General features: G+C 43.7%; 1 protein-coding gene across 1 annotated transcript in view; it reads left to right on the top strand.

Moving 5' to 3' along the window:
* The window catches only part of FANCM (FA complementation group M), a 544,761-nt gene that overhangs the window by 108,621 nt on the left and 409,312 nt on the right, over nucleotides 1–26,828 (top strand). The window lies entirely within an intron of this gene.

Here is a 26,828-nt window from a genome sequence, read left to right as displayed (position 1 = left end):
CTGCTTCCTTTGCGGGAGGGGGGGCAGAAGAAAATCCTTGTATGTTACATATATGTCTACATATAGGTATATACAGAATGTTTTATTACTGGCTTTAAAATATAAAAATACAGAATAACCTTCATTAAGCTTAATTAAACCTGTTCCCACTGCAAATTACTGATAGAATTCACTGCATATCAGATTTCTAGCCTATATTTTACTTTCCTGTTTTCTTTGTAGGATCGTCTTGAATGAATTAATCTGTTTCATTACAGCTGTTAGCTGTGGAATCTTTACCTAAGCTTGCTTCAGTTTCCAGAGAGTTGGAAGGTATTCAGTGAGTTAACAGAGTCCTCAAGACAAAAATAGTCTTGTGGTTACCCTGTGAGAACTTTGTGCTGTCTCCAGTCTGCTTCTGACAGAGTTCAGCAGATGTCCTAAAGCAACATTTTCATGGGCAGACTCACAGAGAATATTCAGTTTTCTGAGGGCCTGATTATTAAAAGCCCCAGATACTCCTGAGAGCTGCTGGAGTCCACAGAGACATTGAGCTGCAGGGGCAGCGTGGTCTGGGTAACAGGGCTAAGTCTCCATTCAGGCTGGCTGCTCATTCTTCTGCTCCTGCACCACTCTGGTCTTGGCTGCAGCAGTTTGGTCTTCTCAAAGTGGGGATGGGGAGGTTTCTTACATCTTTTTGATGACCTTAATGGAAGTTTTGGAGACATATATGTTTTTGTTTATGTTAGAGAAGTGATAGCTTGCTGCAGTTACCAGAAGAAATTTTGATGGGGATAACTGGATTCCATCTTCCTGTAGAAAAAGCTTGTGCCTTGCCACCTGCTGTCTTGGAAGATACGTGGCTGGCCTTCCCATTTTGTGGTGAAAGAGCATAAAGCCCTGCAGTGGCTAAGCACCGCCAGTGCCAAGCTCAGGAAGGATGTCACTGCTGTAAGCTCAGCAGTCTGCATTGATCAGTGGAGGCAGATGGTGACATTTCTTCCCAGCCTGCTAACTGTGACTGAGGATTCCCTCCAGCCTGAGGGTTTGCCTGAAGCATTTCAAATGCTCAAGATCTCCAGGAGCAACACTTGAAAACATGGGTATTCTGTCTGAAAAAAGCATAGTGGTGGGAGTTCTGCATTTCCCACCACTTGCTGTTGCGGTTCCTGAATGCCTTTGAACCGATCAGACTCGCTCATGTCTGCACGTGCTCTCTGCTGGGAGAAATCTCTGCAGAATTTTGTACTCCATTTTCCAAAGATAAAGAGCTACTTTTCTCCCAGGTAAAAAGCCCTTTGTGTTCTGAGCTGGCTTTCCACAAAACTAATTTACCAGCTGCTCTTCTCAACACCAGCCAGAATTAGTAAATTGATGGGACTAGTCAGGATAGTTAAGCATAAGTTTAACCACTTGTAACATTCGAAGGAAGGGTGGAAATCTGTGGAGTACTCAAAACAACATTTACGCAACTTTTCACTTGTGACTCACAGGCTGAGGCCTTGCTCAGTCAGACTTTACTGGCATCAAAACAGAGCAGTGTGAAGCTATGCTGCAGGGTGTATTTCAGACAAACAGTATTGCTGTCCAAGACTTGCAAAAGCATCGAGTGATTTTTACTTGTTGCTGTCCTTGAAAGAGAAGCGTTAAAGGTTTTAGTTTTCATATGCAAGTCTCATCTGTTGAAAGTGGGACACAAGTAAAGTGTCTTGAGTTGGATCCAGTCCAAAGCCTGCAACTGGAGATAGCTCTCTGAGGACATTGTTTTAGCATTTATATTTTGTTTTGCATTTAAAGATCATGGTTAACAATGTTTTTAAGAACATTCTCATTCTTAAGCCCCTAGCTATACCTGTAATCCTCTCTCTGTCATGTGCTAAGTCAGTCAGTTTGAATATTGGTCAAACTCCCTAGATAAAGGTCTTGCTATAAATTGACTAAATTAGATCAGATTTGAAGTTTCACTTAAATGATGTTGATTAATTGAAGTGCACTCACCTGTGGGCTCCTTTACTTGCCATTGATCTGAATGTACCACTGATCTAAATTTAAAATTAATCTAAACGTGACCACCCTGACAACTGGTGGAACTTGTGCTGTTGGACAGGAGGGGCCTTTTGGTAAATACCTTGTTGTTGTCGTCGTCTTTTTTTTTCCTTTTTTTTTTTTTTCTCCCCATCCTTCAGTGCGAGCACTGTCCCAGTGCATCCTCTTCGTGTACCAGTCTCAAAGCAGTGGTTATAGCTGTTTGACAGAGCATTTTCTCTACCATTTCTTCATCAGCATGTCATTGCTGTCCACCTGTCAGACTTGGAGAATACCTTTGGGCAAATTCTGAAGAGCCTTCCAAAACTGAATTAAATCGTATATATGAGTAGGCTCTACATTGTTGAGCAGACTGTCATACAAGTTTGCGATCTCTTAAATGCTCTTCAGCATAGTAAACTTATTTGTGTGGGTATGCCTCACTCTATTGTTCCTTTGAAAGAAAATCAGAAAGAAAAAGAGCAGCTTCCTCAAGCAGTGCTGCTTCACACAGCTCGTAATGCTCTAGTTCCCAGTGGCGTTCCTTGGACAGGGTCATGTTCAGCTTGGCTAAAATGGGGCTTCTGCAAGGCCTTGCTTGTCATTACTGGAAATGGGAACCAGATTTAAGAAGCTGTTCCAGATTTTGGTATTGGAACAGTCCAGTTTGTCTTCTAAGTACAGCTGCTTGCAAAATGTCAATTATTAAGTTTATTTTCTTTTTTCTTTTAAGTTCAATCTAGCACAGTTTGGAGTTATCCAGGTTTCAAATGCATGTCTTGATTTTTCTGTAAAGTTCTGCTAATATTCCACCAGGATGAAGGTGCTGTAGAAACAAATGATAACTGAATAGCTGTTCACGGCAGCAGGTGGTTTATAAGCAAAAAAAGCAAAAGGTCTTTTGTGAGTCTGTATGTTGGCTTGAGCAGTAAACAAATACTGACTTTTCTACAAATGCTTCTGAATGAAAGCACTACTTGTCACTGACAAAACACCACTACTGTCGTCTTTAGGTGACATCGGGTTGCTGCCATCAGATCTTATTTTTTTTTTACTTTTATTTTATTCTTTTGCCTTCTCTGAATGGTATAGTATTACTTACGTTCTCAGCCAGCAGCTCAGAGGGAGGGAAGAGGGAATAGAATAGGAAGCTGTCATTTAGGGATATAAAAAAAAATATTAAGTGAAATTAATGAATAAATGAAGTGTTACTCCTCAGGCATCTGATATCATGAAAATTGTTTAATGTGTTTTGTATCTAATCTGTACCTACCTTTTAATACAAGACAGTGATTACCACCTTTGATAACTGTGTTTCCTTAATTGATTCTTTTAAAGGGTTTTTCAGAAGCCTGTAGGAATCAGAATAAAACTTTTGAACTGATTTTTTCACTGCTCTCTTATTCATTCTGATATATGACCGAGGGATTTTGTTTGCAGAGGTAATATTACTTATCGAGATAAGCTAGGTGATTTTCACAAATCAGAAATAGTTTGTGCATAAATGAGGTTTGTTGGGCTCTCATTTCCAGTGTACCTTTGAGATTTTCCATAGCCAGGAATATAATACTTGTTTATGTTCAAGAGATCTGGATATTGTTTGGAAAAGCACTGGATTTATAAGCAGGTGCTAAGTCTTTTATTAAAAATGGCACATCAGATTGCTGTGAAAAATTTGCTTCCTCAAAACATGTTCATATCCAGCATATTCTGTCATTAAAATTGAGAGTTTCCATCAACCCCTTATTTCTTACCGTTTCTTTCTTATTGTTGTATTTTCCCGATGGTTCATTCTTCTGAAGGACTTTATGGATCATCAATAAGATTTACACGTATAGCGGTTCCACTCCATGCTCTGGTGACTCCTGAAAACAGCTTCTAAGTAAAGGAATCCAGAAATGTGATCTCACATTGATAATGTCACAGCCTCCGTAACAAATACTAAGCCAAGACTGTATGACAGTCTATCCGTGTTCCTCCTAAATGTAGTTACTCATTGATTTCAGTTACACACAGTGTATATGGCCATGTCAAATTGTACCTAACTCTAAAACTAAAATGGAGAAGAAGAGGGGCCACTGTGAAGAGAATCTTTTGAAAGAGCTTCCTTTGGCCCATATGTTTCTTCAGAAAATGTCATCCTAATTGACAGATTTTCTTTGAAATAAGACCTGAAAGTTGTTCTCCAAAGTCAGATCTGGGATAGGCAAGTGCTGTAACAGGTAGTGGCTTTGCATCAGGATTGATGGCACCATGAGGGTTCGACACCATTAAGTTTCCCATTAGGCTCTGGATACCCTCTGCCAATGCTTTTCATGTTGGTTCCTCAGGCCTCCCCTCTGCAACTGGAATACCTGTCAGGCTTTTATGAAACAAAATATTTTGACAAGTAGAGACCACACTGGAAGCTGCAGCATGTTACCATATGTCTGTTTTAGCCTTTCTTCTGTTGCATATAAAATAGCAAGTGAAATTACTGTATGAACACCATTTTAATAGAGCAGTTGCAGTCCTTTAAGAGCAGTGTGTCGCCTTACGATAAGTGAAACTTGATGTGAAATTTTGACAGCTGTATATCAATAGGTAGACACCATAAGAGGACTTTGCAGGCAGCGTTGTTTAGCAGTGGATATATGTAATCTGTTATTTGGTGCATGAGTTTTGCTCTCATTTTATTAACAGTGAATTCATTTGCATTCATAGTGTTCATGCTTATTTAGTAATTTTGGTTGGAGTACAAATGTGTTAGTGAAACTGATTTGTTTTGCTGTGAAAGATTTGCCCTTTATTCAAGCTTTGTTCATGACTGAAGAGATATTCAGGCAAATAATGGAATGAAAGTTTTAATGACATGGACAGTGTTAACCAGTGTGCTAACCTGTTGTTCTTCAGAATATTCTGCATAATGAAATGATAAAAAGAAAAGAAAGAACTGAGTCTGGTTTTATATTGCCTTCTCAGAAGGCTTTCTGGGTGGAATGCTGGCAATGTTTCTCATCTTTTGAACATACCATCAGACAATTTGGATTTACATTTTAAAAAAATAACATAAGACTTTCAGAAATGTGCTTCTGTTCTAAGCCCTTCAGTAAAGGTGGATGGAGCTGTTGGACTAGCTGATGGAAGTGATGCTTTGCTCTTTTTTCAAAATCAACAACCAGGTTTAAAGCTACTGGTCCAGTTCTGGAGCTGCTGGAAAGAATGTCAACATGAGCTGAGAAGGTAATATTTAATTAGTGTGCACTGGGAATCTCTCTCACTGTGCTGTTAGCAAAAGTCTCTTAGTCTTGTGAAGAGATTGGTTGTTTTGACGATTGTACCACTCTTGTTAGAAATGATCTGGCATTGGAGGTGTGGGTGCCATTTTGCATTCCTGTCTTTGACTACTAGACTTGGCTTCTGGAGGAAAAATGTGTGGAAGCAACACAATTAGTTAGTTAAGTAATACATGAAATAAATCTAGGTCTGGTGCATGTGAAAGAAGCCCATGGGAGAGCGTTGTCTACCATGGGGAGCCTGAAAGGAGGCCAGGTTTGATAAAAGATGTGGAACAGGTCAAGCTCGTTCAGACGAGGGGAGATTGTCAGGAGCTTTCAGGAACGCTTTTGGACTACACAAGAATTAGTTTGCTGCTAAAGTCATCCCAAGACACTTGTTTAAGTCTGTGCAATTGTAATGGGTTAGACTGCAACTTGGTGTGATATATACCCTGTACCACTCGCTCACCCCTATGCCCCTGTTGCTGGATTCCTTGTTTTAAGCGTTTCAGAGCATTTTTTCCTCTTTAGGAGTAGCCGACCATTTCTGTCCTTTCCATGCACACTTTCTTTCTGCTTGCCTGTGTTTCCCATTGTGGCTGGACGTGTTTATTACATTCCATCTTCACCCTGGCTGTTTCATGTGCTGATTGACATTCTGGCCTGCTCTTCCTGCTTCTGGCCTTGCTAATTGGATTTCTGTGAACTTTTCTCCTGCTGATGTAGCAGTGTTGCTGAGAGCCATGTGCCTTGTGCTTTTCTCTAGGGCTTTTATTTTTGTTCCTGTTTATTCCTCTGCTTGGCATATCAATATCACCTACTGCAGTGCCAGGTCCATCTCCCTTAGTAACCATTCATATCCTTTCCATTGTTATTTCACTGAGCAATCTGCTCTTTAATGAGACTCTCTTTAATAGCCCATGTTAATTTTTTTTTAAAGTTCTTCTGTTGTTTCCTTGTCATTTGGCAGTGTATTTGTTATCCTTTTGGGGAAGCTCAAAAGAAAACTAGAAACAGAACAGAGCCATGCTTTCCTGGAAGACATCATGGAGGACAGGCTGTGGTTGGCTTATGGTTCTGTAAAGCCAGTGAGATACCCTGCAACCCTGGGGAGGAAGTGTGAGGCCTGACAGGGAATCCCAGCCAAACCGTGGGTAGTTGGGATCAAAGATTAGGAGCTGAGGAGGAGAGGTTTGAAATCAGAAGCCAAAGATAGCCAAGGGCAAAATTAGGTCCTGAGGGCTGAGCAGGAAGAAGGTGCAGGAGCCAAAAGCACGTTGAATCAAAGGCAGAAGCATGATCAGAGCCCTGGTTGAATATAGGAGATCGAAGAACTTCTAATTTAAGGTAAATGCAAAGACAAAGTGCCAGAAGGACTGGTACAAAGGCAGTGGGCTGAGCAGAAATTAAAGAGGCAAAGTGCAGGCACTGAGGAGTGGTGAAATGGCACGATGAGTACTTTGTCTCCTACATCCACAGGTTATGCATGAGCTCACAGACTCAGGCTTTTGAGATGTTGTCCTTTGTCACTAGAGCGAGCACCTGAGAAAGTGGAGAAGACCTAGAATGCAACTGAGATACAGGAAAGAGAAAGGACTGGACCAGACAGAGTACATTGCAAACAGGTTGGAACAGAAATGCAGTCAGCTTTCAGATATACCAAATTACTCCGTATTTCTCTAAGCAAGGATATTTGTAGAAGCCATTTCATCTATTAAGTTAACTCTTAGCAGGGAAGATGGCATTGGTTCTGTTTAATTCTGTTTCCAGTGATAATTACCTTTGAGGACTGTGATGAAACACACACTTACAAAGGAATAAAGAGAGGATAAAAAGAATTGCAGTTTTCTGATGATATTGGCAGGAAGCAGAGCAACAGAGCTGAATGCTCTGGGCCTGCAGATATCAGCCATGACAGCTGGTGCTTGAGACTGTCTCATTTCCCTGATTTGAGACACACTTAGCTCCTGTGGTTAGCGCTTCTCTATCACAAGAAATCCCAGACTGACCAGAGCTCATTGTACTCTCTGCTGCGTTCTGTTAGTGCTGCAGAGTGCGGCTGATCTCAGAGTAAAGAGAAAAGCTGAAAGAGCAGGAAGAAATTGATGGGGTATGTGGGAGTGGGGCATGCAGAAGGGAAGATGGAAGAGGAGCTCTTTGTCCCTGGATGGTCCCTCCATGATGCACAGCAAAGGTCTGACAGCTGTATCTAAATTCTCTGTACAGACCTTGCCCCTCTTGTCAGTACCTTTCAGCAATGTTCTCTACCCTTTTCCCTTCCTAATTCCTGCTTTTATTTTTTAGAGGTCAGGGGGAACTTGTGGTGCATGGAGTGCCCTATACTTCCTTATTTTGCCCACCAGTAGGATCTAACTTCTAATACAGCATTTTTCACTGTGGTATCAGGACTATATTTCTGTGTTTGGTAGGATGTCCATAGCATGTTCCTTCAGTGAACGACACAATAATTTGTTTGGTTTGCTTCAGTGTTTCACCCTTTAACACCTTTCCCATCAACACATCCTTTTACAAACCTTTGTTCCCTTTCCCAAGCTGCACAGCTCACAGTAAAAGGAGTTCCTCCCTCTTCCTTTTACCTTTTCCCTTTTTTGTTCACCCTCTTCCTTTTACCTTTTCCCTTCTTTGTTAATCTGTATCTTTGGGCTCCTAAAGGCGTGAGTTTTCTAAGGCTGTGGCTATCCCTGCAGGTAGAAGTGAGACACCCACTGAGCCTATTTCCCAGGGTTTCTTTTATGGAGTGGAAGGAGAGGCAATCAAAGTAGCCTATGAAGCCATGTGAAAGCAGATGTCTGAATGCTTGTTTCTTTCCACTGGGTGTGTAGAGATGATCAGTGTGGGTGCAAAAGCCTGTGCTGTAGACTGCTGAAGTTAGACAAAGTGAATTTCTCCCTGTGTGTGCCCAACAGGGAGCCTGTCTCAGCTGGAGCATTTATAGCCACGTTACTGGCCTTGGCTTGCTCCAGCAGGAATGCCATTTCATGAATCTCAGAAGACTGATTTGATGGCAGGGTCACACTGAAATAAGAAACATGTTTCTGCCTTGGCCTTGGAATTTTGTTGTACTTCTTGGTGTTACTTGCTGGGTGTGTATCACTTCACTAGTTTTCTGTGGTGAATCATCACAGGAATACTGTAGAGGAACAAACGTGACCTCTAGAGGAGTGCTCAGGATAGCTTTAATTACATGACAGATAAACTGAAACGCTATAAAACCTGCAAATACTCTTGTTTCAGGACATCCACTCAGCAAACCAGGGTTAGGAGAGAATGCCTCCTCAGAAATGCTACAGCACACTTGTTTTATTTTTGTAAATGTTTATAACATACAGTCATGGGTTGGGACTGCTTGTGCTAGGCACTGTACAAAGTGCTCTAGAGGCATGTAAGCCATGCAGGAAGACGGTAGGTGGATGGGATGAAATTGAGAAAAGCAATGAGGCAGTGTTGGTCAGAACAGTGCTTTCTGCTTCCCCACGGTCTAGGTATAAAGGCTTTTGGCTGGTTTCATAAGGCAACAAGATGTGCTGGTGTGCTGTGTCTACAGCTGTGTTGCTGTTCCATCCCTTGTTCCTCCCATACTCCTGGCCAGAGACTTGGTTTTATTGGCTTGTGTCAGTTACAGTTGATGGAGAAATTCAAGTGTGGAGGCAAAAGACCTGAGACTGATCCATTTGATGTAGTATTGGGTTAGAAGCCCATCTCTTGTCTGATCTGAGAGACAGCAAATGGTAGCTGAATTTGGGTTTCTGAATAAGACCGGCGTTGTGCAGAGGTGAACGAGGACCAAGGGCAGAACTGGTGGGGTGCCAACAGGTGTCCGCTACAGACAGCGGGGAGTTCCTGGAGGACGCGTGGATTTTAGCTCAGGTGACACTGACAACCAGACAGGGAAGACAGAAAAGAGAAGGGAGTGGGAATAAAGGAGTGTTTACTTAACTGTGAAGATGTATGTGCCGTGATTCAGCATGTGCTAAACTCGGAGCTCTAGGGTTTAGTGGCTTAGGAGCAGGCTTTGGCACAGGGATACTGAGTAGCATGGCAGTTTGTAACTTCTTACAGATGAAAGAAAAACACTTAAAGCCTAAAACTGCTTTTTTAAAGTATGCTGATTAAAATTTCCAAGGCCTATTCATATACCGTGATAGAAAAGTATGGATACAGTGTGGACCCTGGTCCAGTTTTGTTTGGTGTGTTGAGATCCTATTAATGAGCTAAATGTCTTCAGCTAAAGTATTAAGCTGCTAACGTGCTAATTTGGCTAAGCATCTTTAAGAAAAAGTTTAAAACCTTGAGCTTCACTCAAACATTATCAATATACTTGTTTTAAACTCTAAAAGGAGCTACTTCGTAATTTGTTTTACAAAGATACATCTGTATGCTGTATAGGAAGTGACAGTTTCAGCTTTGTAACATCTTGCATAGGTAAGATGTAAGAAGTCTTGAAAATATTTTATTGGTTAGAGATTATCTACTTCATAAAACCTTTCAAAATTGGATTTTGTCGTAGACAGTCTCGCTATCTTAGGTGTAGAGACAAAAATAACTAAGCTGTAGGGATCAGCCGCTAAATGCCAAGTATTTCCTTCCGAGCCTCACCGGGCTGAGCACCGACTCACAAAATCCATAAGCAGATCCGCATTTCTCCCTGATGCCGTACATGCTGTGTGCGCTGGTGGGGGGCTTCCTTACGTCAGGGAATGTTTTCCTTCTGCGTCCAGGTGGAAAGAGCCGACTGAGAAGCGTTTCCAGTGAGGAGGTACCGAGGGAGGAAAAGCAGTGCATGTTCCAGCTGGTTTGGTGTGGGATGCCGGAGCGGCGCTGGAGGGCTTGTGTCCACGAGATGGCAGGAGCTGCCTTCCGTGCTTCACCAGGGGTCTGCCAGCACCCGGCTCTGCCCGAAACGGACTTCTGCTGGAAACGTAGTTATGAATAACACTTACAAGCATTTAAAGGTGCCCATCATCTTAGAAACATAAACATAAGCGAGAGTTCAGGAGGATGTGTTGTGTTGTGCACAGCTAAGCTAAGCTTGTCTGGCATTTTGAAAGCCATGCCTCATCTCCACGCTCTGTTCTGTTGCTGGTTACACCCGCTCCCACAGAGCCCTGCCCTTGGCAGCGGGTTTGGAACTGGTTTAAGGTCCACTCCAACCCAGACCTTTATGTTATTCTGTGATTTTGCAAGAAGTTATGCAAAAGTAACATAGAAGTTTAAAAATTCTTATGGCTCATAATTAGGGCTGTCTTATAAAAACTGAATTTTGCTGGGAGTAATTTCCTAGCAGTGTTTGTATTGCTGTATTTCCATTCATGGAAGAGAAATCACCTCAGGAGTACCACATATATCAAAACATACATGTGTGAAGAAGTCCCTGACCCAAAAGGGTGCAAACTAGGACAGTGCTTTGGGTGGAGTCCTCCATGTTTTCCCTGGTTTTGTCTCTTTTTCCCAAAATACCTGCTTAGGCCAGCATCGGAGCCAGGGTGCTGAGCTTCACAGACCATTGATTCTTGCATTCTTTTGTAGTAAAGGTGATATGTCCTAAATGCTGAACAAGATCAGTAAATTAATTTCTGATCCGAAGGGTTTCCAGCCTTGTTGGATCGAAGAGGAGAAGAAACATACTGACCCCATCTTACAGGCTAGTTTGAGTGACTGAGCTGAGACTGGGACAGAGCTGGAGGTCCTAGGCCAGTATTTGGAGAGGGACACAATGGCTTCACTGTGGGTCAGTGCAGAGATCCGTGTTAGGGCAGTGCCCTTGCTCTGACTGTAGCTGTTAGTGAATGCTCAGGTAAAGAATAGGCACCAAGTGGAGCGTGCACCAATGTTTCATTGGTACAGTCTCGGGGCACAGACCCGTTTACCTGTCCAGAACCAGTCTCAAAGTGTGTTTCTGTTTTCATTAGTGATGTAGGTCAGGGCACTAGTTAGCCTACAGAAATCTCAGAGAGAAAATTATGGTAATGGCATGGGTTTATGTGTTTTTAAATCTGTTCTTTTCACTTGAGAAACCCAGAAGAGGTTTTAGGTGTGAAGAGCTTTCAGAGAAAGATCTTGTTTGTAAGCTGTGTAACAACATTGCCATGTTCATTTCGATTCTGCCCGGAAGCCGTGTGGAATTACTTTGCAGTGTCACTGAGAAGCACTTACCACGAAGATGTATTTTGCACTGCTGATGAGGGCAGAGTGTGGTGACTGTGATCACATGGTCCAGTCTCTTCTGTAATGAAGTCCATTCCTCTGTTCCACTTTATCCATTTAGAAATGCATCTGATCAATCTAAAATCACCCCTGACAGAGGCCAGTCTGCTGACATCACTGGTGCAGTGGTAGTGGGTGATGAGAGCTGTAGGAGGATGAGCAGCAGAGAATAGCCTGGTTCACTACCCCGACAGAGATATTTCCCCTTGCTGTTGTAAGGGTAGAGCTTGGGGACAAAGGTGGCCGAGATTCAGCCTGCAGGACAGTGGTCCATGTTCTTGACTCCATCACATCCATGGTTCTGCTGCTTCGGCAACTACTTCCTCTGTGCCTCCCCCACCCCCAAATTTTCCTGTTACCTATGTTCATAGCATCACAGAATGGTTTGGGTTGGAAGGGACCTTAAAGATCATCTAGTTCCAGCCCCCCTGCCATGGGCAGGGACACCTTCCACCAGACCAGGTTGGTCAGAGTCCCATTCAACCTGGCTTTGAACATTTCCAGGGATAGGGCATCCACAGCTGCTCTTGGTTTCAGCCTTCAGGCTTTGAATCTTAAGGGGCATTAAAAATGGGCAGTGTTTTTACATGGATTGTGAGGGCGGGAGGGGCAGTTCCTGTCAAGTGATCTGATTGTCCGTCCAGTACTGGTGATGGTTCTGCTCTACCCTGTTACATGGGAGAGTTTCCTGGACAGGTTTTGCTCATGTGCCAATTTCTAGACTGTGATCAGGTCTTTCCCTAATCTTCTTTGATAAGCTAAATAGATCAACTCCTGAAGTCTCTTTATTCTAAGGCAAACTTCCAAATTCTCTGTTGGTTCTCCTGGATGAGCCCTCTCTGATTGATCAGCCTTTTCCTACAACTGTGAAGGCCCCATGGGAGTTGGCATTGCATCTGCTGCTGCCTCAGAGCCACACCAAGCACCTCATCTCTCTCTACCTGCATCTCTCTGTGGGCAGTGGTGTGTCCAGAGGAGGCAGCAAGGTTTAGGAAAAGGGCTGAGTGAACACAGCAGGAAACAGCTGAGACCAAGGTGGGAGCAGAGGAAGTGTCCCAGTTTGGGAGGTGTGGAGCAGCACAGCCCCCTGGAGCCAAAGGCCAAGCTGGGCCCTGACAGGCGCTACTGAAAAAAGATAAATCCGTAAGCACATTTACATGACTGTGGGTAAACTAGCAAGGCCTGGGCAATGAACAGTGTGTAGAATGTAATGTTGATCGCTGGAGTAAACAGACTTGGTGTTCTGCTGGTGGGGTAGTTAGTGGGCACAAGCTGTGGAGTGGAAGCTCTAGGCACAGAGAAAGCTTCCTTACGTTGGCATGGAAAGAAGATGCAGAACAAACCTCCATAACTCCTGCACTCTCTGAGGCAGGTTTCACCTCAGCACTGGACAAGTTGGAGTATTTGTCCCCTTCCCCTGTAAACAGCAGCTGAATCCCTCTTAGCTGAGGAGTAGTAACAGCTTCTTACCAGTGAGCTGCAGTGGGTAAAATCAGGTTGTTCACCCACTGTGCAGTCTTCTGCCAGTGGCTGGTGCTTGCAGGAGTTCCCAGTCATGTGTCCTGTTGATCTTGTGGCACAGAAAGGATGGAGAAGTTCCCCTTTCTCAGATGCTGTTCTGGGCTTACCCCCAGGGACATCTGCCAAAGGCAGGTGTTAAACAGGTGTCCTGGTTTCAGCTGGGATGGAGTTAATTTTGCTCTGAGCAGCTGGAGCAGCGCTGTGGTGTGGATGTGGTGTGAGAGCAATGCTGACAGCACACGGTGGGTTTGGTTGTTGCTGGTGATGTCTGTACTAAGTCAAGGGGGTTTGGTTTCTCAGGCCCTGGCAGCAAGAGGGCTGGGGGGGCACGGGGTGTTCGGAGGAGGCACAGCCAGGACAGCTGACCCAAACTAAGCAAAGGGATGTTCCATACCATAGAACATCATGCTCAGTATATAAACAGGGGAAGAAGAAGGATGGGGTGGGGACACATTCGGCATTATGGCGTTTGTCTGCCCAAGCCCCCGTCACCGTGATGGAGCCCGGCTGCCCTGGGGATGGCTGAGCACCTGCCTGCCCTGGGCAGCGGTGGGGGAACTCCTGGGTTTGCTTTGCTGCTGTGCGCGGCTTCTGCTTTGCCTCTTCAAGTGTCTTTGTCTCAGCCCGGGAGTTTTCTCACTTTGACCCTCTGGTTCTCTCCCCATCCCGCTGTGGGGGGAGTGAGCAAGCGGCTGCGTGGGGCTTGGTTGCCGGCTGGGGTTAAACCATGACAACAATTTAAACCAGTTTAAACAATTTAAAATAATTTAAAAATAAAGGCAAAGTGCTTGACCAGTCTAGTGCCTGTAAACTATATGCAGCTGCTTTTAAATAATAACAAACTGCAATAGCGTTGATACTTATGAATGTTAACTGTAAATGTTAAAATACATGTGCATTATGTATTAGAACAGGGAAAGTGACGTCTGTTTTGTCTGAGGGGTAAGTTCTTCAATGCTGCTTTCTGTTTTTGTCACTTAGGAGACATTTTGATCTAGCAGAAAGCAGGAATCTTTAGCCATGCTAATGCTTGTTCTTAACACAAATTATAAAGCCATTAGCAAAGTAGATGTTGTATAGCTGCAGATTATTCATTGGTGAGCACTTAAAACAATTTAAAATTGTTGTTACTATTTTTTTAGTACATCATTTTTAAGTCCCTTGGATGTTTGCTAAATGCACTGCCTTGCTCAAGCATCTGCCTGGGAAAAGTCATCTTTCAGGTCTGAAAGCTCATGCAGTGCACTTATAGTTCAAGTCACACTCAAGCTTTCCAAATTTCCTATTTTTTTAGTTTCCTGCAAAACGTTGTGCAGCATCTCCATGCAGGAAGATGAACTTTTCCAAGCAACTACAGTGTGTTTCTGGCATGCCTCACTCAGGGAATCCAGCCTGGTGCATAAGAGCTATGCCCTGGATAAATCAGAGTGGTTGAGGTTGAAGGGATATCTGCAGGTACTCCCTCCTTAAAGCAGGGTCAGTTTGAGCCGCTTGCTCTGGGTTGTGTCCAGGTGGGTTTTCACTGTTTGTGAGGGTGGATGTTCCAAAACCTGTCCAGGAAACCTGTGCCAGTGTTCTATCAGCCTTGCTTTAAATGTTTTTTTTTTATGTTAGATGACATTTTGTGTATTTTTGTGTGTGCCCATTGTCTCTTGTCCCTCCCCTGGGTGCCACTGAGAAGAGTCTGGCTCCGTCTCTTTTCCAGCCTCCCATCAGGTACTCATATACATTGATGAGATCCCTCTGAGCCTTCTTTTGTCCAGGATGAACAGTCCCAGCTCTCTCAGCCTCTCTACGTATGAAAGATGTTGCAGTCCCTTTAGTCCAGTCATCTATGCGGGCCTTTGCTGAACTCTTTCCATGTAAGCTCCCTTCTTTGACTTGCTGCCAACCTCTGCCTGTTGCAGCCCAGGAGGCTTGTGGCAGTCTTTGCCATGCTGCTGTGTCATGTTCAAGTTGTTGCACATCAGGACCCGCAGATCCTTCTCTGCCAAGTGCTTTCCAGCCAGTCAGCTCCCAGGTTCTATTGGTGTGTGGACTTATTCCTCCCCAGTTGCAGGACTTTGCTTTTCCCTTTATTGAACGCCATGAGTCCTTCTCAGCCTCTCTCCAGTCTGTCCAGGACCTTCTGAATGACAGCACACCCATCTGGTATATCAACTGCTCCTCCCCATTTTCTATCATCTGTGAGCTTGCTGAGGCTCTGTGCCATCTTCCAGGTCATTAAAGAAAGTGATGAACAGTACTGGCCCAAGTACTGATTCCTGGGGTGTGCTCATTCCCCAAGGTATTTAGTCAGAGCAGGCAGGGGAGCAGGTGAAGCGCATGTCCAGAGTCAGTAGGGCCAGGATTACAAGGGGTCTCTCCTCACTCCCTTTTCCCTGTGTAACTGCTTTCCTGCTGCATTTTAGTTCTTTCATGCCTTTTCCAGAAAAAAAAAAAAACCAAACAAATGGCAATACATGTTTGGGGTTGCTTGGCATGAAAGTGGGGAGGCAGTGGAGAAACCTTTCCAATCAATAACTCCATTCAGACCATAAAACTGAAGCAGAAATTATCCAGAAGGCAGCCAATCTCCTGGCCTCAAACTCCTGACCGTAACCAGTTGAGTTGTGCATGATAGCATATATCTGACTTCAGCAGGTGCTTGACTTTAACTGTATGAGCAATTTTGCTACACTGGGACTGCCTGTAAACATACAGGTAACCACATACTGAATTGACATGCAGATGGGGACATCTCTGATACTGGCACTGAGGTAAGGTACTTCTGGTTTGCACATCCTGACCAACCTTTTTAACAAGCCCCTCTCATGAATTATTCTTGTGGGCTGAGCAAACTGCATCTTAAAGTATGGCAGAGGGTTTTTGCCTCTGCCCGTACCACTGAGAGGCTGTCTCAGAATTTCACTGCCATCAGGATTATAAATTTTCAGATAGCCAGCCTGGATTTATGACTGTTTTATACCATTTATAGTTGTGCAAGCATTTTTGCCTTTTAGTTTTAACATCTCTTCTCCCTCCCTGATGTTTGTATCCCTAAATACACTGAGGAAAAATGCCCTCTTACAGGTTTTTTTTGTTTGTTTGTTTGTTTTGGTTTTTTTTTTTTTTCCTCACTGAAATAAGCCAAGCTCTCTGGGGGTCTGCTTGGGTCATGCTGTGATTGTGGTGCAGAAATCTCTCATCCAGCAGACCTCTTGCTGGCCTGGTGACAGATGCAGGATGACACTGCTCCCAAAGCTAATAAATCCTGCTAAAGTGTTCAGTTTAAAAGACCAAGCCTGGCATCAGTATGTTAGTACAGCCAGGGCTGGCTGTGAGAATTTCCCCATCTTGGGTTAGTTCCGTACTTCATCTGATGTGTTTGCCTGTGTTTTTCTGCCATTTGCAAGGTCTAAACCCAGTTGATTTTTAACATTTCTGGCATTACTGTATATTTCTATGTGCTCTTTAGAGATGTCAGGTGGTCCATCTATTTTCCAGCAATTTTCAAAGCAGTGATTGTAGATGCTGTATTCCCAATATCCTTTTAGAAAAGGTTGGTTCATATAAATAGCTCTACTTGGTTTTCACCTTGCTGGATTAGGAGTTCTAACATTTTCAGACTTTCATGTCACTGATGCATACAAACTCCTCAGTCCAGTTTTCTTAAATTTGCTCATTTAATAAGAAACTTGTGAAATCAAGAGCTGTATTTATAGACCTTTTCATTAGAATGAAGCCTGTGATTCCTCACATGTCTCAAACCTTTCTTTGACGTGCTCTTATTTTTACATGACCAAGGTGGAAATATTATTGCCAATTTTTATTTCAGTGATTCTTTGATGAAGGTACGAGTGCACTATCAGGGCCCTACTGTTCCTAGCAAAATCTGGTTTTTGTTCTAAAAAAGATAATTTAAAGTCATCTGTAATATCTTTTTCACTTCCATTTGAATATGCTATTTCTGTTGGAAGGGACCTACAACAATCATCTAGTCAAACTGCCTGACCAATTCAGGGCTGACCAAGTTAAAGCATGTTGTCAAGGGCATTGTCCAAATGCTTGTTAAACACTGACTGGCTTGAGGCATCGACCGCCTCTCTAGGAAGCCTCTTCCAGTCTTGGAATTTCAGTCTCTTGCAGCATAGGAGAAACTGCGCAGTCCGGTTGTATGGGTCTAGAGTCGGTTTTTCCATTAGTCAAACTCCTAAATACTGTACAGAAGGCTTAATGAAGTTAGATGAAGTGATCAAGTAACCTTCTCAGGTAACTGCTGTCAGGGGTTGAGTGTAGCTTTTATTTTAAAAAAGTCCCACAGGCATGATGTGTGTGTGTGTATCTGTTTTATTTTGCTCCTTTTGTCTTCCAACCTTCTGTTCACTAGTATGTCTTGTACAGGAGCTGCTCAGAGTTAGAGTTTTTTGGGAAAGACATTTAATGGTACCTAAGTAACAATACATTAATATTTGCCTACAAAGAAGGAAATCTCATTTCCAGGCCCATTATTTAGGAGAATCATCTTTCCCAAATGAAAGAAGGGACTTGGCTTCTGAAGCCACTTTCACAGTCAGAATGAGCTCTGCAGTTTTCTTATGTGGGTTGTGGTGTTCACTGTTCTCATGCATGTGTCAAATACAGTGTCCAGACAAGGTGGCTTGACCATGGGCTTTGCTACAGTGCTTCGGCCAAATCCTAGGAGGTGGTGGGACCTTCCTCTGAGGCAGTGAGCATCCTTACAAGAACCTTACACAGCCCCAGCAGAAGTTGGGACTCTTCAGAACTAAAAAATAAAACTTTAGATGGGTTTGGGGGCAGTGTTAGATTTCCACACATAACCTGTATCTTAGGTAAAACAAACTCTTTTGATGATTTTTTTCTTTGAAAGTGAATCCTTGGCTAGCCCATGTCTTTGTGTCACCCAGCCCCCCTCTGAGGCAGAAGCATGGGCTTTTGTGGGAAAAGCATCATGCCATGGGAGAATGCGTCAGGTATCAGGGAGGAGGTGGATAAACCTCCCTTCATGTTACCTATGCTGGGAAATTACCTGCACTAGGTAGGGCTGCATCACTTGATTTTTGGCAGACAACTCTTTGTATTATGCAAATGAAAATATTTGCTGTGTTGTCTTCTGTTTGGTGGCTTAAATCATGAGGGTGGGGCAGATGTATCTCTTCCAACTACCTTCCCTAGTGGATAGCATCTAATTATTTGGCAACTTGGAACAGGTACGTGAGATGAGTAGGCAGCTGTGTATCTATGAAGGATCTGTATATACCGCCACTTTTATTCTTCACCTGAAGTCCATGATGAAATGCAGCAAACAGATGGGCCAAGTGGTTGAAGGTGATGTAAACAGTTGAAACCCTGAAGAAGGTCTCGTTTAGTGGTATCCAAATGGCCATCTCCTTCTGGAGTTGTTGGTCTCTGGTACGTTCCTGCTCTGAGATGTGCAGTACTTGGCATCTCATAGCTCTTCATCGTGGCCTAAGCCAGTAATAGAAAGACTTGCCTGCATAATTCTCTGCCATCTAAGCTCTGCTAATTGGAAATGAAAAAAAAAACTGTTTCTCTCTGTTTTTAAAATCAAGAGTTAGTGATTTCACTCTCTCTTGCAGTGTTACTCTAGTGGTTATGAAATTTAGCTTAATCTGCATTAATACTGCCTTTTAGCATTGGTTTAGGAAAGAGACCAAAACCCCACATCGAGCTCCAAAGAGCTATTATAGAATAGTTGCAGGCAGAGTGCTGGAGATCCTTCCTTTATGGCGAATAATAAATGTTAATGCAGTCCTTAGCATTTCAATGTCATGATTAAATATTCCAGAGGCTTATTAATTGAATATTTTATATTCGTGCAAATGGTCTTGATCTGCACAATGGCATACTAATTCCAAAGTGCCTTTTAAAGGAAAAGGAGAAAGAACATTTTCAAATTCCTTCAAGGAAACAGTGCGAACAAGTCTTTTTATATAGAATGCATTAATATGTTCTTTGGCAATTTACTTTGCATGAAGTAGCTATGTGGAGGAAATGTAAATATCTTTGCATTTTGGTTTTTTGGCGGCCCCAGAGTCATATAAGATGGTTTGCTATTGGTACTGCACAGAAAAACTGTCAGTGATAAAGTATCTGAGGGAATTAAAATTCTGTAGACAGTGGTCATGCATCCTTTCAGTGACACCAGCATTGTGGCTCTGTAGTGGTAGATATTAACCTTTTCCCTCATGAGACACCATGTTACCGTTTAAGGAAGTTTCAGGCTTCTACTCCCCAGAAGTCCTAAAGAGGCAGAAGGTAGTTACAAGCTGCAGAACCTAGTTCATGACCCCTTTCAGCAGACAATGTTAGCTAACGTTCTCCTCTGGAAGATGTTACCCAGTGCAGTTCTAGGTAGTGTGTGATAAAACGGTCTTCTTGTATACCTTGCTTTGAGGTTTTGTTTGACAAAGGGCTTAGAACACTTTGTCTCTCTAACATGCATCAGGCATGGCTTAACACAACGATGTTTGATTTGGACATGATCTCACAGGTTTCACGGGACCGTCATACTTGCTTGTCCTGTTCATTAACCAGTTGTTTTTCTTCCAGCAGAATTTTCCTTCCGGTAGTAGGTGATAATTTCTTTGCCAAAATCTATGCAGCCCAAATCTACGCTGAAGCAGGAAAGTTTCCTTTCTAGTTAAAATTTGTTATCTAGGAAAAGCTGTGCTCCTTTCATGTTTGTGATGATAATATGAAGTAAGTTCCTCTGCGGTGAGGTGAGGTTCCTGGGTACTAGCTATTCCTACTGTGTTATCAGACATGGACTCATTGCAAAACTGGTGTGTGGCTGGTGTTAAGTGCATGCACTCACAGCAGACCATTTGCTTGGGTAAGTGTTCCTGCTCCTTATGTACAAGTGTAAAAAAAATGACACATCGGTTTCCTTGCATTTAGTTAACTCTTGTAGAGCATCCTAATTTAGTGCTTGCCTGGCAGAACATCAATGCAACATGACAGGGAGTACACATTATTATAAATTTCAAATGCATCTTTCTTTTCTTCACTCTGTCCCCTCTTCCTCACATACTAACAAGAATAGTAAATAAGTGATAAATAAGTCATTAAGATTCTGCAGGAGGCAGCCAATTTTGACAGCAATAACCTGCCTCTTCTTTTGTGAGGGTGAAGTTCATCAGTCCATTTATGATGAAATTTAGTGCCAGTTGTATGGCTTTTCTCTTGTCCTAGTTTTGCCCTAAATTAACCTGTTTGGACCACAGGTCAAGGCTGACCTTTATACGATGGGCCCTTCATATTGCAGAAGTGAGGTAGGAGGAGAGAGCCAGTAAGTCCGGTGGGTGAAGCTTAGAAAAAGGTGGCTGCCTGTGTGGTTTCTCTGAGAAGCAGAGGCTGAGTCCTACGGTCCTTACTTGACTTGCCCAAAGTGGCTCCTGTGCCCCTCTGTGCCATGGCTAGCTGCAGTCTTTCCACCATCCCTTCTGCTGTCTCTGAGAGGAGCACCAGCGGGTCACAGGGCAGATGAGGGGCCTGTAGCTGCCTGCGAGGGCGAGGCTGAGCACAGATGCCCGAACGGGAGTTACCTGTTGGCTTCCAGGCTCTCCTGGTCACAGGAATCCCGGCAAAACAAAGCTGCCATTTTCACATAGGAATAGTGAATCAGAGTAACATACATAAATGGTTACACCAGCTTGCTGTCTGGTGAGACTAAGCACTGGTGCCATTTTTTTCCTTTCTCTCTCCTTTTTAGACAAAATCCAAGTTCACTGCAGCACTTTTAAGATGACAAGAAGAAAGCCTGTTAATAAAATTATTTTCAAAGAACGTTAGCATCTCAGCTGGCTGGAGATCAGTTGAGCCTGCGGCTTTTACACTATGATAGAAAATCAGTAGCATAAGAGAAAAGCACTAATCCAGTAAGAAGGAAAATAGATAGCCACTGCGGGTTGCTGTGTTTGGATGTCTTCATTCCAGCATTGGGTTGTATTGCTTTGCAGCTGTGGTCACTGGTAGCGTTGTGACCATGAGATGACCAGTTTCAGGTACAGCTTGGTGCTCCCAGTAACACTTGTAGTAGTCTGCAGCTGGAGCTGCTGGTGTTATTCACAGGGGCAATGCGTGGGTTTGCACAGGACAGGTTCTCATGGAGATGAAGAGAGCAGCTCACTGGTGGGCAGTGAGGCTCAGTAGGGGTTGTGGAGGATTTCCAAATCAGGGCTGCTTCTATCAGCGACATAGTTCCTTGGGGCAGAAGGGGTGCAACTGCTCAGGTCTTTATAACCCTCTTGTTTCAGGAAACTAAGTTCCATCTAATGATCACTGTCAGAGACTGCTGTCATAGCCGGCTGCTGGTGTTTGCTCCTGATGATGGGGAACATCCCCGTTTGGTTAGAGATAAACATTGTACACAGAGTGAGTGCCGTGCTTATGGCCGAACTGGGATCTCCCCAGGGAGATTTCTGCCATGTGATGTTTTATTCTCATTGCTGCAGCACTACCCTTTCCCCTGCCTTGCCACAGCTCAGTTCATAACCTCTGTTTAGCAAAGCACTTTCAGCAGACTCTTAGCTCCAGTTACTCCAGTGACATACTCCAGTCACTAGCCACATAATGCCATGCAGCATCAGAGCCTGGATTTTCAAAGAATCATCCAACTTTGGGTGTCTTTGTCAGAGTGGGACACTAAAGGACATGGGTGCCCACTAGTGAGAGATTCCTTAGGTTACACCTTCAGAGTCTTCTGCATGAGTCCGTGTGTGCCTTTGACCTGTTATACATGGATACTGTTAGCCGCTGTGCCAGTCATGGGCTTAAAGTAAGAGGATGCTTTACTTTGGCATCCCATGCTGTCCTGCCCGAGTGTGGGAAAAGCCCCTTCTCATCTGGGGAGTTGAATACTTCCGAATTACTTCCTAGCACCTCCCCTTCCATGATTCTACATATAATATTTTACAGTCATTCTGTCTTCTATTCCAAGTCCGTGTGTTTTAGAGGAACAAGCAGTAAGTTAGCTTTCTGTACTGGTTTTATATCTGATAATTCTGCATATCATTTTACTTTTATCATGAACATTTTCCCATTCCAGTATTTTGTAGTGGACTGCTTCTCCACGTTAGAGGAGAGAGCTCTGCACTACTGCAGCTACCGCAGTTTACGCAGAGATTGACTTGTGCGTAATGTAATGTCAGTGATGCCTACTACTGATCCTTCTTCACTATTAGTGCATGGGAGTTACTGTACTAGAGGAGGTCATGGAGAGACCTACAATAGGGTCTGCTGTCATTAAAGAAAAAAGTCAGGCCTTGTTCCATCATTCATTTGACAATACTACTTTTCTCTGCTGATTACCTATCACCTTGCTCTCCAGGGTACCAGGACTGATGTTCCCTTTCACCTGCTAGCCTGGTGTGAGCAATCTGTTCTTCCTTTACTGTCATGGTGGTGAAGTTTGCACCCAGACACTGCAAACACAGAGCTTGGGTTCAGAAAACATGCATGCTGCTGGCGCTCTGCTTGGCTTTAGGAAGAGATGCTCCATGGGGCTGGAGTGATGGCTCTGTGGGCTGTGTTTGCACTAGTAAAATACAGAGCTAATGATCTGTGCTTTCTGTGGTGGTAAAACTGATGTGATACTGTCTTTATTAAAAGCAAGTAAAGAAAGAGTATCCACCTGTCCTGAGGGGATGCTAATCTATAAACTAATTGTGAGGAAATGTCATATTTCTGGGCTTTCTTTCTTTACTCAGCATCCTTTAATTAATTCTTGCTATTCCCTTGTCTTTCATAACTCATTTTTATTAAAGCCAACATCTGTTGTTGGTTTGAAGTTGATTAAAACTCTCTTTAATCTTTTTTTCTAAAATTGTTATTAAATTTCCAAAAGAAGCAGTAGAACCACAAAAATATCCCTCCTCTTTGTTCATACTCCCAGCCAGGAGGAGCTCAGATGAAATACGGTTTCAGAGCAGATAGGAAGGAGGAAGCGTTGGTGTAGGAATGCAGTGCAGCATCGGGCTGACATCTGCGTATGTATGTACCTGCGGTGTATGAGAGAACTCAGGTGCCATTACAAGATACCTCTGTCAGCTCTCAGGCCTTTAGGGGCTAATTTGCTCTGCTGAGAAGTTTGTTCAAAACTAGAAATTCAGAGGGCTGGAGCCCCTCTGCTATGGAGACAGGCTGGGAGAGCTGGGGCTGTTCAGCCTGGAGAAGAGAAGGCTGCGGGGGGACCTGACAGCACCTGCCAGTGCCCAAAGGGGTCGACAGGGAACTGTGTGTGTGCGGGGGGGGCGCTTCTTACAGGGGCATGGAGTGACAGGACAAGGGGGAACGGCTTTAATCTGAAAGAGGGGAGATGTAGATGAGATATGAGGAAGAAATTCTTGACTGTGAGGGTGGCGAGGCGCTGGCCCAGGCTGCCCAGAGCAGCTGTGGGTGCCCCATCCCTGGCAGTGCCCAAGGCCAGGCTGGATGGGGCTGGGAGCAGCCTGGGCTGGGGGGAGGGGTCCCTGCCCACGGCAGGGGGTTGGAATGAGATGGTCTTTAAAGGTCCCTTCCAACCCAAACCATTTGGTGATTCCTGTCTGGATTCTTCTAAATACTTTAGTATTATTTTTACACCCTCTAGAGAAGCCCGACGTTCCCCACATGCTGGGAAGAGCTTTGGCAATGCATGCTGTATTAGAACTGGAATGGGTGGACAGAAGATGCAGCATCTGTCAAGATGATACTAACACAGACCTCTACTCACAGAGCTCCACTTACATAGGTTATTGGGACAGTATCATACCATGAATGTCATGTTCTGTTTAGGGCTGGATTGGACAGTGGTTGTACAGTTTATTAAAATATAAATATTCATTGTGTTTAATGACATTGTGTCGTTTTCCATGTCACTGGGAAGAGGAGGCCCTTGTGCAAGCCTAAGCCGTGTAAAAAGAATGGTGCGTAAGGTCTGCTTAATCTCTCCTGTCCTTTCTTGTGAAGACATCTTGGGGCAGAGAGGCCATGCAGAAACTACTTCTTAGAGGCTCAGGTTTGTGCAGTGAAGGCTCCCCGAGGTGAGGCAGTCCTGAGAGGAATGGGCATTCATCTCTGTGCTGCAGATGCTCTAGAACGGTCATAGGGCAGAGTACGGCTTTAACCTAATTGTGGGGCTACTGATCAGTGAGTGGTCTAGCTGTGGTCATTCTGGCCAGTCTGATAACAACCCCCTTGTTGATGTCGCCAGAGCCAGGGTTTCTGACTGGAAGTCTAGAGCAATCCTCTCTCCTGGTCTTGGTCTCCTGCATTCTCTGTTTCTTGTCTCACTTGTTCCAAAGTCTTCTCTCTTTCTTGACGTTATTTTCATCTACCTTTGTGCTCCTGAAATACCCAGTTAGAGGAGATACTGTTCTGCCTCAGCTTGCATGGGCACTATACATCTGTGAGGCTCAGTGGTAGCTTAGTTTCAAACTTCAGGGTGTGGATCTAAGTAACACCGTGCTCCTAGAGCAGATGCCCAGAATACAAACCATCCATGAGACAATGATTACTTTCAAACAAATGAGCTGGCTAGGCAGATAAGGCTCACATCTTAACAACAGAGATGATGCACATTTGTCACCATCCTGCGTTATTTTGGTTGGTTTCATGAGAACTGGCACAACCCCCTGGAAGGGACTAATGAATTATTCATTCATGGTGCAGACAATTTACTTGTCATTGGTTTTGATGTTCCAAGTTAGCTAAGGGTGTCAACTTTCTACCTTAATAATGACAGAAATAATGACTTGGCAGTGTATTTGTGTGCTGTAGTCTTTTTTTTTTGTAGTTTACTGAATTGAAGCCCAGGATGTTTGCAAAAGAAGCAGAGTTGAAAGATGTCTGAGACAAGGAAACCTTTGTTTGTGTAGGTTTTTTTAATTCTATAATGAATGTGATTAATACCAAATAAGATTTTTTCTTGTTGCATTGTTTACTGTGAAGCTACTCTGCAGAAATTAGGTTTTTGTAACGATTGTGTCTTTCTGTGTAAATGCAGAAAAGATACATTCTAAATATTGTTTAATTATGAAAACCTTGCTAAAGCCAGCTATGTTATGGATCTTCAGGCTTGCTTGTGCTTTTCAGAAAAACAGAACAACATGGTAGCGGTTAGTAGTTTAATTTGGAGGTTTTTCCATGTGGCAGATAGAACAAAGCAGTAATTTCCTGAACTGCACATTAGGCGGAGGCTGTGCACTCTGAAGCAGGCAAAATGTGATACATAAGGTAAGCAGCCATGGCACAACGTTCTTCTGAAGTGCAGGTAAGGGTGAGTGTGCAAATGATACCCTTTGAGTCTTGGGTAAATCCTTTGCTGAGTAGCCTGGAATGGTATTCCACATGCTTCCATCTCATGGACTGATCTGTAGTGGGGTTGGTTTGGTTTTTTTGGATGACTCCTAATTCTCACTCTCTTACCAGACTAAATGAGCTCTGCCTATGAGTAGATAATGAAGCATAAGGAAAGGAGCAGAATTTTAGTATTAGACTAACTATAGAAAGTTAGTGAATTATTCTCTGGCTTCTTTTTAAAGAATTAGTAAAAGGTATAAAAAGAGATTCTGAAATGTTAGTCCTTTAGATATTGCAGAACTGAAGGTTTCTATTTCAGGAAGTGATGAATGATACTTTTTTTGGAAATGGTTTTACTCTTTAGAGGTGTCTTTCGCAATAAAGAGGCGGCCTCCATTTTTACAAATGCTTAAAACTTAGCTGGTGGTGCCCTTTCAGTTACTTTGAGTGATCCCTTCTGGGGAAATTAAGGCATGGCTTATCATTTGATTGATACAGATGCTGGCAGATCAAATTATGTTTTCCTACTGAGAGGAGAGCATTCCTTGTAAGATCTCTTTCCTCAGGGTTTATGAGTTAAATTGGGCAAACAGCTACCTTCTTGCGTAGCTGTGAAGGATTTCAGAACATGCAACCTCATGGTACATGCTTTGCTCTTGAAATTATTGCTTTGTAAATCCCTGAAATCTCACTTTACCTCAGCTTTCGCTTGCAGTATTCCTTTTAAGCACGAAGAGCAGTAGGAACAGAGCTGAGGAGGCAGAAATATGCCGTCTTGTTCTCTTACCAGCCCCAAAATGCAGGGTGCAGGCAGGACTGCTGCACACAGGCAGTGCTGGCTGCCACCAGATTCAGTCTGTTTTTACCTTCTTTCACAGTGCGCTGACAGCAGGTTTTAACACTGTGGTGGATGTTGCTCATCTTGCTAAGGTTATCTTCATGGCTGCCTCACATTAATTACGCTATATGCTAAAGTGTGCTTTGCCAAATGACTTTGCAATTTTAGACCCATCACAGAAAGGCAGCTGCTGGGGACTGTTCTCTTACAGAGACATACTTGTGGGAGCTGGTGACTGGAAGATGAGGTGACAAACCTTGTTTTCTACCCGTGGCTGGTGGCTGTTGGGCACCCATGTCCTCACTGTCCTCTGACACTTGTCTGTCCACCGGAGAGTGCCCCAGGGGAAATGTGGGAATGGGAAGCACAGCTCCCTGGCCTTCCCTGCGCTTCAGGGCAGGTCCCTGCTCAGCTCTTCAGCTCTTCTGTCCTGGGTGTCTTCACACAAGGACTGACTGGCTTCGAGAGACTTGCCCTAGCAGAATTTCTGGGCCTAAAGGGCATGTTTTCTTACTTTTTTTTTTTTTTCCTCCAAGAGATTAGATAGGTGTTGCAGTTTAACCCTGATCGGGAGAGAACCAGAGGGTCAAAGTGAGAAAACTCCCGGGCTGAGACAAAGACGCTTGAAGAGGCAAAGCAGAAGCCGCGCACAGCAGCAAAGCAAACCCAGGAGTTCCCCC

Source organism: Falco peregrinus, chromosome 1 (assembly GCF_023634155.1).
Source record: "Falco peregrinus isolate bFalPer1 chromosome 1, bFalPer1.pri, whole genome shotgun sequence".
Lineage (NCBI taxonomy): Eukaryota > Metazoa > Chordata > Aves > Falconiformes > Falconidae > Falco > Falco peregrinus.
The sequence above is the reverse complement of the archived record's forward strand: the minus strand, read 5'-3'. Positions and strand labels throughout refer to the sequence as shown.